We start from the raw sequence: 12,098 nt of genomic DNA on the forward strand, positions 1-12,098 counted from the left end.
GAACCTCCTTCAGTGAGGTTGTAGAAACTTCGATCTCCATTGTAGGGAATGGGCGGACCCTGTTCATGACTCCATGTAATCAAGTTAGTGGCCCACAGAGGTGTGGGTCCTTGAAACGCAGGGCGAGGGTTCAGGTTTGGGTTTTGAACAGCTGGGGGTAGGTTGTTGACTTCTGGCTCCAAGTCAGAACTATCAGAAAAACCTTCAGCATGGTGATCATCCAAAGGAATTGGGTGACCATCTTCTGGTTCAGCCTCTAGCCAACCAGCATTGCCTTGGTTTGGGAAGTACGAATCGCCATGGTGAAATCCAGCCATTTTAATCTATGCGAGAAAAGGGATATAAGAAATAGCTAAAATAGACGAACTACTAAGATAATTACAGTAAGATCACATACCCATATGGTATTACTTTATGGTTGTGTTGGTAAGTTTTTAGACTTGTTGCCATATCACAACCATTCTTGGGCATATTCTAATCACACCTCGGACCATCATAGTTGATCAGGCTATGCCATTCCCAAGACAGACCATATATCCCCAGGCTTACTTGTGATATTCAACAATCGTAATACTTTTGTTCTTCTGGTTGTGACACTGATTTTAGTATGAATGCAGGCACATATACTTACTTAAATATCTTATTATTTAAAATTATAACTCTGAGACAGAGTGTTTTAATCCCATGTATTTATAGTTAGTATATCGTTTATGGGTTGATATACTTAATTCACTATAAACAATGCTCTGATACCAATCTGTCACACCCCAAAACCACGAACGGCAGAAACGTTCAGGGGTGGAGGACGTCATGTACAGTATCACAACAGTGTAATATAATAAACAAGCAACAACATCATCCATTGCATTATAAGTAAAGTTTAATACATGTGTGTTCTTTCATTGTAATAAGACACCAAAAATATACAACCAAAATAAAAGACGAGACTTGTCTGCTCCGTCTTCTCAAAACCGGCCTCCGTACCTGTCTACTGACGACCTGAGAATACAAGTTATTTTGAAAGCGAGTATCAGCTTTAAAGCTGGTGAATTCATAAGTATATAAGTGTCATTTCCTTGTTTGTGAAAATCTGTTATGAAGGTCATGTAAACCTTTAAATGAAAATGTTGAGGTAAGTATGAAGTCCCTAGAAACCCTTATTTTCTATAAGTATGAAATGTAGTCTTCTACCAAGACCCGAATGTTCTGTACGTATGAAGTGTAGTCTTCTACCAAGACCCGAATGTTCTGTTTGTAAAATGGTAGTTTTTCCTTTATGTTGACTAGTACTAAAAGTGCTTAGTCTAACTCATCGTTTATGTGAATGTCTCACAAAATAAAGTAAACAGGAAAAATGTAATATTGTAAGTGTTGTCACTGGGTACTAGGACCAACACAGCATCGCGTTAAGCGAAATATATAACCAAATGAACATCCGAAGATTGTCCAAAACAAGTATTTATGTAAGTGTCATCGCTGGGTACTAGGAGAAACACAAGCATCGCAATAAGCGAAAGGTATAACCTAATGAACATCCGAAGATTGTCCAATTGTCCTCTGTAGCAGCAGCAGGTGGGTGGAAGGGTTAGTCCCAAATCGATCTACCTAATATACGTAGTAACCTTAGACCTCCGAAGATGGTCATCGACCACTGGTGCTAATCAGTGGGGTTCGTAATGGTAAGTCCCGCCTAGCTATCCCATTGAACCGAGATAGGAAAGACAATTTACATAGTAAATACTAATAAATCATCTTCGTAGTTCTAAGTACAAGTATCCAGGTAAGTGAATACAGGATAATGCACCTATGTATATATGCTCCTGTATGGTATTCATGTATGTGTGTCCATGTAACAGGTAAGTATATGTAAACATATTCATGTATCAGGTAAACATCTGTAAGTACTCATGTATCAGGTAATGTACTAGTATAGACTCATGAATGAACTGACTCTTGTGTGATTCCTTGTAATAGAAGTAATGTTTGATAACTTCAAATTATCCCTATGATAATTTACTGTAATATAACTGGTTGATCATGTAGGTTTGTACACTCTTACTACTCAAGGGTGTGGGAAAACTAAATGAAAGATGTAAGCTATAACATCAATACATATATAAGAATATAAGTGTATATGCATAGTTTAGTTCAAGAATGAAAAATGGTTTTTGTAAGACATCTTATGGGGTTTGAACAATAATTAACAATGACTTGATGTCATTTTAATAAACATTTCAAAGGTAAAACATTTGGTAACAATGTGTTTTTAAGATGTAAAACCATTTCATGCATCACATTTTGTATCATGTGAAATATGTTAAATGACAAACACAGTTATAAAATACATATCAATGATCAAATAACATGTTTTTTTCTACTTGTATTCCCCCCCCCCCCATTAAAGCATTTAAAATCATTTAAAATATTGATTAGGGGTATGAACTCACCTGTAATTGGTGATTGGAATGAACTAAACGGTATAGGACGGTTAGGTGTCAAGCGAGGACTTGTGCACACACTACGATCCTAATGAACATATAATCACACATATATCCACTCAATTAGACTCAAATGACTAATTGATAATGTTAAGACATCCTAGACATAATAAATACTTTATATAAGTGTCTTAAGCCTTAAGGATTGCATCTAAGTTATTGTGGGACAAGGTATTTGTGTTTAGGGTTTCCAAAAGACCCTATATGAGAGTTTACTCTCCATAAACCATCACACATGGAGTTTACGGTTGTAACCTCTTGAGTTTACGGCCGTAAACTCCCAAACATGTGTGTTTGGTGTGTTTTGAAGTCCCAAATGCTTTCTAGAATTATCCCAACTTAGTGGTTAAGTCCTTGGAAGGGTTTAAGGTCTAGAAGTACTCCAAATAGGAGTTTACGGCCTCAAGGCCATTTCCCCTTGGAGTTTACGGCCGTAAACTCCCTTGGGGTGTTGTTTTTGTTGCTTTCAAACCTCTTGCACTCGTGGGATATGTTCTAGACTTTTATTCCTAGCATATGAAGGCATTAGGCACACCTTAGTGCCCTTTTTAGGAGTTTATGACCCAAGAACCATGTCTTGGCCGTAAACTCACTTGGTTAAGTGATTTTGATGTGGTTTGGTCCTTCATTTTAAGTGGAACAATTTCTTGTGAAGGTCTAGGGCTTTAGGTGTCATGAAAACACGCCTTCTGTCCATTTATATGGAGTTTACGGCCTAAGCTTCACTTGGGCCGTAAACTGACTTTTGTTTGTGTCTTTTGATGTGTTTAAGACCTTATACCACTTGGGAAAATAGTCTAGATGCAAGCCTTAAAGTCCTTAAGTCCTCAAATCACCATTTTGGGTTAGAATATGGAGTTTACGGCCTATGAGAGTTCTGGGCCATAAACTCCCAATCTTGGGTGGATTTGTGTATGTTTTCTTGTCCCTAACATGCATACATAATAGTCTAAGGCTTTATCATAACACAAGTGTCGGTTTTTGGCTTCGTTTCGGGAGTTTACCGCCCAAGAACACCTTGGGGAGTAAACTCCTAGATCTAATGATTTAGCCATCTAAATCATGTTATAAGCATCTAATATGTATTCTAACACTACTAGAAAGAGTTACTCACAATCTGGGATAAAAACCCGAAGATCCATCAGAGAGAAAATGGCTTTTCTCTAGTTGGAATTGTGAATAATGAATTAATTTAATTCAGAAAACTATTTATAGTCTTGAAACATTTTGACAGAAAATACTTTTATTCTCGAACTTGAACTGTAACATTATGAAACTTGAAATGTTCAAATTTCACAAACCCAGGAGCATCCACTCTCCTGATATTTCCTGAAGTGTAAACCCTAATGTACACAAACTTGTTCGGAAAAGTCTGAAAATCACTGAAATTGGACTGGCTTCTATTGAATAGATATTGTTCGTAACAAATGGAAATTTCGGGTTGTCACACAAAACCTTCAATATCACCACCAAGGATTTTATCAAACTGATCAGGAATTTGATCATTAATAATTAGTTGTAACATTATATTGAAAAAAATCCCAGTTGTTTATAATCAAATGAATGGTTTTCGCATGATCGACGACTTTTTCCTTTTCAACGTGACGAAAATCATTGGTCAGTGAGAGACAAAAACTTTCCTTATTCAAGAGAGAATGGGCATTCTCAACAGAAAAGAGTTTTTCTTTAAGATTTTTCAATTCAATTTTACGAGAGGATTTTTCTTTGTTAGAGTTAAAGAGATCAAGACGTAAATAATCAAACATGTCAGCTTTTTCAACAGAGGAGTAGTTGACAAATTTTTTTACCTGATACATTGAGGCTGAGTCCTAGTCCTGAGACTTTGAGTCCTTTGTAGCTTGAGAAAGATCAACGTCAAAACTACTAATGATGACCCTTGATACTTCAGTTGGAGGATCATCGATTTAAGCCATGACACACTTACCTTTTGTACCATTATCATTAGAAATCCCTTCTCTATCGAAAGCGGTTGATAAGGTATTCATCATCTCTTGTGCAGTTGTGCAACTTTAAACAAATCGATAGACGTAATATGGAACAAAATTCCCTATAACAATCCTTGCCTTTACATCAAGGTTTAGAACTCTTTTTTTATAGGCTTTCTGCTTTAGTCCATTGGAAGATCCATTGTCATAAGGATATTGATGCATAAAGATGATAGGACCCTTGTTAATGACATCAAGCATGTCATATTCCTTGATCTCGATGACATCCATAGCCTTTGATTTCCATGAAGAAAAGTTATCTTCATCGTGATGGGTTTTGGCCATATGAACATTCCTATGTGCACATGCAAACCCTAATGCTTGGATCTAGGTTTCTCTAATTAAACATGCTCTGAATCCAAGACTTCTAATGACTAATTAGGTATAAGAACAATACAAAATCAGATCTAGAGGTTTACCTTTGAATCTCTTGTTTTGATCTTGTTGTCTTGGAGCTCTAGAGTCACAATTGTCACTCCTCTAATGGCTTACAAACACCAACTAGCAAGGAGGATGATTTGAGAGATAGGAGAGGGATTAGAAATCGGCCAGGGTTTCTTTGCTTTAGCAGAGGTGCCGATTTCCCTTTCCCTAGGGGTGTATTTATACTTGTAAGGCTCCTAGGGTTTCACCCTTAAACCCTAGTTGGATAATCTTTCCTTAAAGCAATCCAAATCCTTTCCAAATATAAGCCTAGGACGAATTTGAGGCTATCCCAAGCCCTAGAATTCGTCCAACCCTTATCCCTTAAGGATTTACAGCCCAAAGTGCAACTATCAAACAATTGACAGTTTATAACCTCTTATTTAATTAATCTCTTTAAGTCACCAAATTAATACTAATTAATTCATGACTTATATTAATCAAACAACAATATTATTATTCATTATATTACTCTCATAATATATCAATAATATTTATTCTCTCATAATAAATCATCCTGTCAAGTTGCTATGGTGAAGGCAACCCAAAAGGACCTTGCATAATCGGGTCAAATACTCGCCTAATATAGTTGTAACCTTAGACACTATTCCAATAGTCTCCCACTTGGATAAGTCTAGTAAATATATGCACAAGTACAATCCTATTTGCAATCGTAGCTCTCAAAGACGCTGTCAAACTCTGATCTAATCAATCTTGTCCTTTAGATAAGGGATCGTATAGTCCTCTGTTAGATATCAGGCTGACAATTCTATGGAATGATTAGTCAAGCATTTAGGTTTCTCGATCTCTAATTTATTCGACATAGAACTTAATCGAACACATCAATTCAGTTCTGACTGGGCCCGACACATAAGTCAAATCAAATCATCGAGCGTCCAAGATATCGCTTTTACCTTCTTAGGATAAAAGTTACAGATAAACTTCGACTTATTGCATTTACTTATTCATTAATCAACTATACACAACAATGTGTTTTATAACATCGAGTTACCAATGCGTTTTCACATTATCAATGTACAATCAATTAATAAATAACAAACCATATATCTAGGTTTTAAGACTATATGATATTATCGTCTTGCGATCACCCTTTTTGTCGTATTCCATAAGGTGATTCCAGCAAGCACGGGTTTGTTCCAATGCTCAAAACCAGTTCATAAGCACTCATGAACGTCGCAGCAATCTTTTGCCATGTCTAATACCATTCAGACAATCTACGCACCAATTCACGACAATCTTCATTCATATCTACTTCCAACATATGAACGATTGTGGAAAATTTGAATAATTCGATTATTCTTAATAAACTCAATTACTCCGGAAGTCAAAACATGCAAAATGAAACAATAGTTAAACAATTAACATAATATAGTAACATTACTCATAAATAATACTCCTTTATTTAATCTTCAAACATTAATTACATTTATCTATTACACGTTTCTAATACTATCTAATCTATGCTAATATCATCCTTCAGCCCAATACTCCTAGCATGCTGCAAGTGCTTAACCCTACTCAGTCCCTTCGTAAGCGGATCTGCTGGGTTATCTTCCGATGATATCCTCTTCACTACGAGTTGTCCTTCTTCTACACGATGTCTAATAAAGTGATATTTTTTGTCGATATGTCGAGATCTACCATGATCCCTTGGTTCCTTGGTCAAGGCAACCGCTCCTTCATTATCACATAAAATCTCCATGGGCTCCTTTATGGCGGGTACAACTCCAAGATCACCGATGAAGTTCTTCAACCATATTGCCTCCTTCGACGCCTCGCTCGCTGCAATGTACTCTGATTCGCACATTGAATCAGCTACGGTTTCCTGCTTGGAAGTTTTCCAAGTCACTGCTCCTCCATTCAGGGTAAAGACCCAGCCTGACTGCGAACGGTAGTTGTCCCTGTCGGTCTGAAAGCTGGCGTCACTATACCCTCGCACCTTCAAGTCATCACTCCCTCCGAGAACTAAGAACCATTTCTTCGTCCTCCGAAGGTACTTAAGGATATTTTTCACCGCAATCCAATGGGCTCTGCCAGGGTTCCCTTGATATCTACTAACCATGCTCAAAGCAAAGGCTACATCAGGGCAAGTACAAGTCATAGCGTACATGATTGAGCCAACTGCGGAAGCGTGTGGTACTCAGCTCATTTCTGCTATTTCTGCTTCGGTACTCAGACTTTGATTCTTACTCAACTTGGCATTACTTTGTATCGGTAATTCTCCCTTCTTTGAGTTTTCCATACTAAAATGTTTCAGTACCTTCTCTAAGTAAGTGTTCTGACTAAGTCTTGTTAGTCTCTTACTTCTCTCTCTTACTATCCTTATTCCCAAAATATAGGAAGCCTCTCCGAGGTCCTTCATAGCGAAGCACTTCCCGAGCCAGGACTTAACCTCCTACAGAGTCGGGATGTCGTTTCCTATGAGTAATATGTCATCGACATATACAACGGGGAAGCTTACTATACTCCCACTGGTTTTGACATATACACACGATTCATCTTCGTTTCGTATAAATCCAAACTCTTTGACTTTCTCATCGAAGCAAAGATTCCATCTGCGAGATGCTTGCTTAAGTCCATAAATGGACTTCTCAAGCTTACACACTCTATTCGGATGCTTTGGATCCACAAAACCCTCTGGCTGAGCCATGTAAACATCCTCAGCCAACTTTCCGTTAAGGGAAGCCGTCTTGACATCCATTTTCCAAATCTCATAATCATGAAATGCGGAAATCGCTAGCATCACTCTAATAGATTTTATCTTCGCAACTGGTGAGAAGGTCTCGTCATAGTCAACTCCGGGAGTTTGAGTAAAGCCCTTCGCGACCAAGCGCGCTTTGTATGTGTGTACGTTTCCATCCACGTCGGTCTTCTTCTTGAAGATCCATTTGCAGCCAATGGTCTTACGTCCGGGCACATTATCAACCAAATTCCAAACTTGGTTATCATACATGGATTGGATCTCGCTATCCATTGCCTCTTTCCATTTAGCAGACTCCGGGCCTCCCATGGCTTCCTTATAGCTATTAGGTTCACCAAGGTTTATTAGTGTACCATCACTAATATACATGTCCCCTTCGGTAGTAATATGAAAACCATAAAATTGGGGTTGAACTCTAACTCTTTCGGAACGTCTAAGAGGTAAGGACTCGTTAATCGGTTCAACCGGAGTTTCCTCCTCGGGTTGAGTGCCAGCGGTAGAGGTTCCTTCATCTATCGACTCTTGAATCTCTTCAAGCTCGATTTGCCTCCCACTGTCTCCTTGGCCTATGGGTTCTCGCTCTCGGAAAACTCCTCTCCTAGCAACGAAGACAACATTGTCCTTCAGTCTATAGAAGAGATATCCAAAGGATTTCTGCGGGTAGCCGATGAAAATACATCGCTCACTACGAGGTTCGAGCTTGTCGTGAGTATCTCGTCTTACGAAAGCCTCGCAACCCGAAACCTTTATATGTGCCAACGAGGGAGCTTTCCCTGTCCACATCTCATGAGGTGTTTTGGCAACCTTCTTAGTAGGGACTCGGTTAAGGATATGGGCGACAGTCTCTAAGGCATACCCCAAAAAGAGATTGGTAGTGAAGCACGACTCATCATAGAGCGAACCATGTCCAACAAGGTTCGATTACGCCTTTCTGCCACACCATTACATTGTGGTCTCCTAGGTGGCGTCAATTGTGAAACTATTCCACACTCCTTGAGATAATCGTGGAATTCAAGACTTAGGTACTCTCCTCCACGATCGGATCGAAGCATCTTGATTTTCCTGCCCAATTGATTCTCCACTTCATTCTTGAAATTTTTGAACTTTTCAAAAGTTTCTGACTTTTGCTTGATTAAATAGATATACCCATATATAGTCATCGGTGAAAGTCACGTAGAAGCGGTTCCCATCCTTCGTGGTTGATCTAAACGGTCCACATACATCGGTATGTATTAGGTCCAATAGACCCTCGCACCTTTCACACGTACTTGTGAAGGGTGACTTGGTCATCTTTCCAAGTAAACAAGATTCGCATGTGTCATCTTCCTTAAGGTCGAATGACTCCAACACTCCATCCTTTTGGAGTTGGTCTATGCGTTTCTTGTTGACATGTCCAAGACGACAATGCCACAAGGATGCTCTATCCATACTATTGGAAGAATCTATGTACAAAACATCTAAAACCTTGTCTAAACAAACCATGAAATGAAATGATGTTTCTAGCCATTTCTGGTGAATAGCAACAATTGTTCAAATCTAAACTTAAACCATTTCTAAGAACTAAAGAATACACTCCAATCTTGGTCACAGGAGACGATCTTCTGTTCCCCATGATTAGATTAATTCTTCCAGCCTCCACATCCCTATTTCTTCTTAGTCCCTGCACATTAGAACAAATGTGGTAACCACAACCGGTATCAAGAACCCAAGAAATAGCATGAGATGAATCGTTAGATTTAATTGTGTATATACCTACGAAAGACGGCTTGATCTTTCCTGCCTTGATGGCTTGCAGGTACTCTGGGCAGCTTCTCTTCCAATGTCCTATCTTGTGGCAGTAGTGGCACTCTGCCTCCTTTGGGTTAGGGCAGGGCTTAGCAGGATCAACTTTGGTCCCACTAGAAGAGGCACCATCTCGGGCTTTAACCTTGCGATAGTTCTTAGACGATGCCTTCCTCTTCTTTCCCTTTCCTTGTCCAATAGTCAAGACAGGAGCAGCGGGTGGATTGGGAGTTGGTGCAACAGACTTGTCCTTGAAGTTGCTCTCAGTGACCCTCAAGAGACCTTGGAGTTTGCTTAGGGTGACCTCCTCTTTGTTCATGTGGTAGGTTAACCTAAATTGATTGTTGCTTGGAGGCAAAGAGTGAAGCACCATGTCGATCGCCAAGTCTTCTCCAAAGTCAACATTCAACTTGCGAAGACGGTCGACATACCTTTTCATCTTTTGCAGGTGCACGGTAAGAGACTCTCCATGACCCATCTTAGCGGAAATCATGTTAGTGAAAATCTCATAATGCTCTTGTCTCGCGTTTTGGTGGTATCTCTCCAATAAGTCTTGATGCATCTCGTACGGGTACATGTCCTCATAGGACTTTTGGAATTCGGAGTTCATAGTGGCTATCATGATGCAATGAACCTTCGTTGCATCATGCTCGTGAGTTTCAAAAGCGGTCATTTCAGCCGGAGTAGCGATTTCAGGGTTGATTTTCTCAAGGTTCTCATCGAGGACATACTCCTTATCCTCATAGCGAGCAATAGTGCGAATGTATCTTATCCATTCGATAAAGTTCGTTCCATCGAAGGTGGCCTTTTGACAAAGGCTCATCAATGTGAATGAACTAGCAGCAGCGTTGTTTGCGTTCGACATCTACAATTAGAAAGGACAAAGATAGATTAGTATATGAATCCCTAATTATCACCCAATAAGAAAAAATTAGGGCTAGGATCCAACAACAATATTTACATATTAGAAAAGGGATGACGTAATCTAACATGCAAACAATTTGAAGGTAAGTGAATTATAATTCACTAATTTTCCACCATGAAAACCTAACTTTAAGTTTCTAAATGAATTTGAGAATTCCTAGGTTTAGATGAGATTCATTGAAACATTTCAATGGCATGTTTAAATCTCGATATGCCCCTCTTGTTTGTGACTGGGATACCGAGGATCATAAAGCGGGTGTGAATTACCATGCAAATTCACATGGTGCCTTCATTGTAACGATCACCTATTCGATGTGTCGGTAAACCACACACGCTCCATCAAACTATGATAAACAATGAATCACCCTTTGCCACCTTTGCTTAGAACCAATTCGTGTGTCGGTAAACCACACACGCTCCACTAACTTCAAAGCAAGGGTGCAAAGTGTAACTTCATGGGATTGCATCAATTCACTTTTCTTAAAGTAACTAAGATTGGGAAATTTTCGAAAAACATGTAGTTACTTTGTATTTCATATTATACTTTTAATGAGAGGATGAGGTTGCCCTATCCTACCCGTTCGGCTAACGACCCTCCACCGATCAAGCAAGTGGTGGGTGTGAGTGTACACCCATTAAGCGCCATTTTATAGGCCGCAACCTTATACCCACCTTATAGATCGCCGTCGTGAATGAGGCCTACTAACGGTAAGACTAGCTTTAGTTATACATATATATATTAATCTTGTAATATTATATTGTATTTTAAACTTGCAAAATTCTAGGGTTTGAAATTCAAATTGTCTAAATTAAACTATTAATCACAAAACATAAATTTCAAAACTTGAGGACAAGTTTTAAACATTTAAAACATAGAGGATCAAATAACAAATAATCTTAATTAACAATTAATTCCGTAATTATCCATATTTGATTTATTTAAGATTTCTTGCATAATAATTTACCAATTCCATCAAAATAATTAATTAATTATCACATAAGGAAATTAAATATTTTATTAATTGATAAATCTCTTTAATTAGATCAAGATTATAGTCATATATATCAAAAAATCGGATTAGGGTTGATCTAATATGATAAAGGCAAGTTTCCATAAGATAAATATCAAAAAAATCCCGAATATGGCCCTTACTGACTCTCGGACTCGCCGAGTGCCCAACTGGACTCGTCGAGTCCACTATGGGACTCGCCGAGTCCATGACTCAGAAACACAAATTTCGAATTTTGCAAGTAAGATTCAAACAAACAAGCAACAATTTAATACAAACCAATCTAGGCTTTGATACCACTGATGGGTTTTTGGCCATATGAACATTCCTATGTGCACATGCAAACCCTAATGCTTGGATCTAGGTTTCTCTAATTAAACAAGCTTTAAATCCAATACTTCTAATGACTAATTAGGTATAAGAACAATACAAAATCAGATCTAGAGGTTTACCTTTGAATCTCTTGTTTTGATCTTGTTGTCTTGGAGCTCTAGAGTCACAATTGTCACTCCTCTAATGGCTTACAAACACCAACTAGCAAGGAGGATGATTTGAGAGATAGGAGAGGGATTAGAAATCGGCCAGGGTTTCTTTGCTTTAGCAGAGGTGCCGATTTCCCTTGCCCTAGGGGTCTATTTATACTTGTAAGGCTCCTAGGGTTTCACCCTTAAACCCTAGTTGGATAATCTTTCCTTAAAGCAATCCAAATCCTTTCAAAAGATAAGCCTTGGAC

Source organism: Lactuca sativa, chromosome 1 (assembly GCF_002870075.4).
Source record: "Lactuca sativa cultivar Salinas chromosome 1, Lsat_Salinas_v11, whole genome shotgun sequence".
Lineage (NCBI taxonomy): Eukaryota > Viridiplantae > Streptophyta > Magnoliopsida > Asterales > Asteraceae > Lactuca > Lactuca sativa.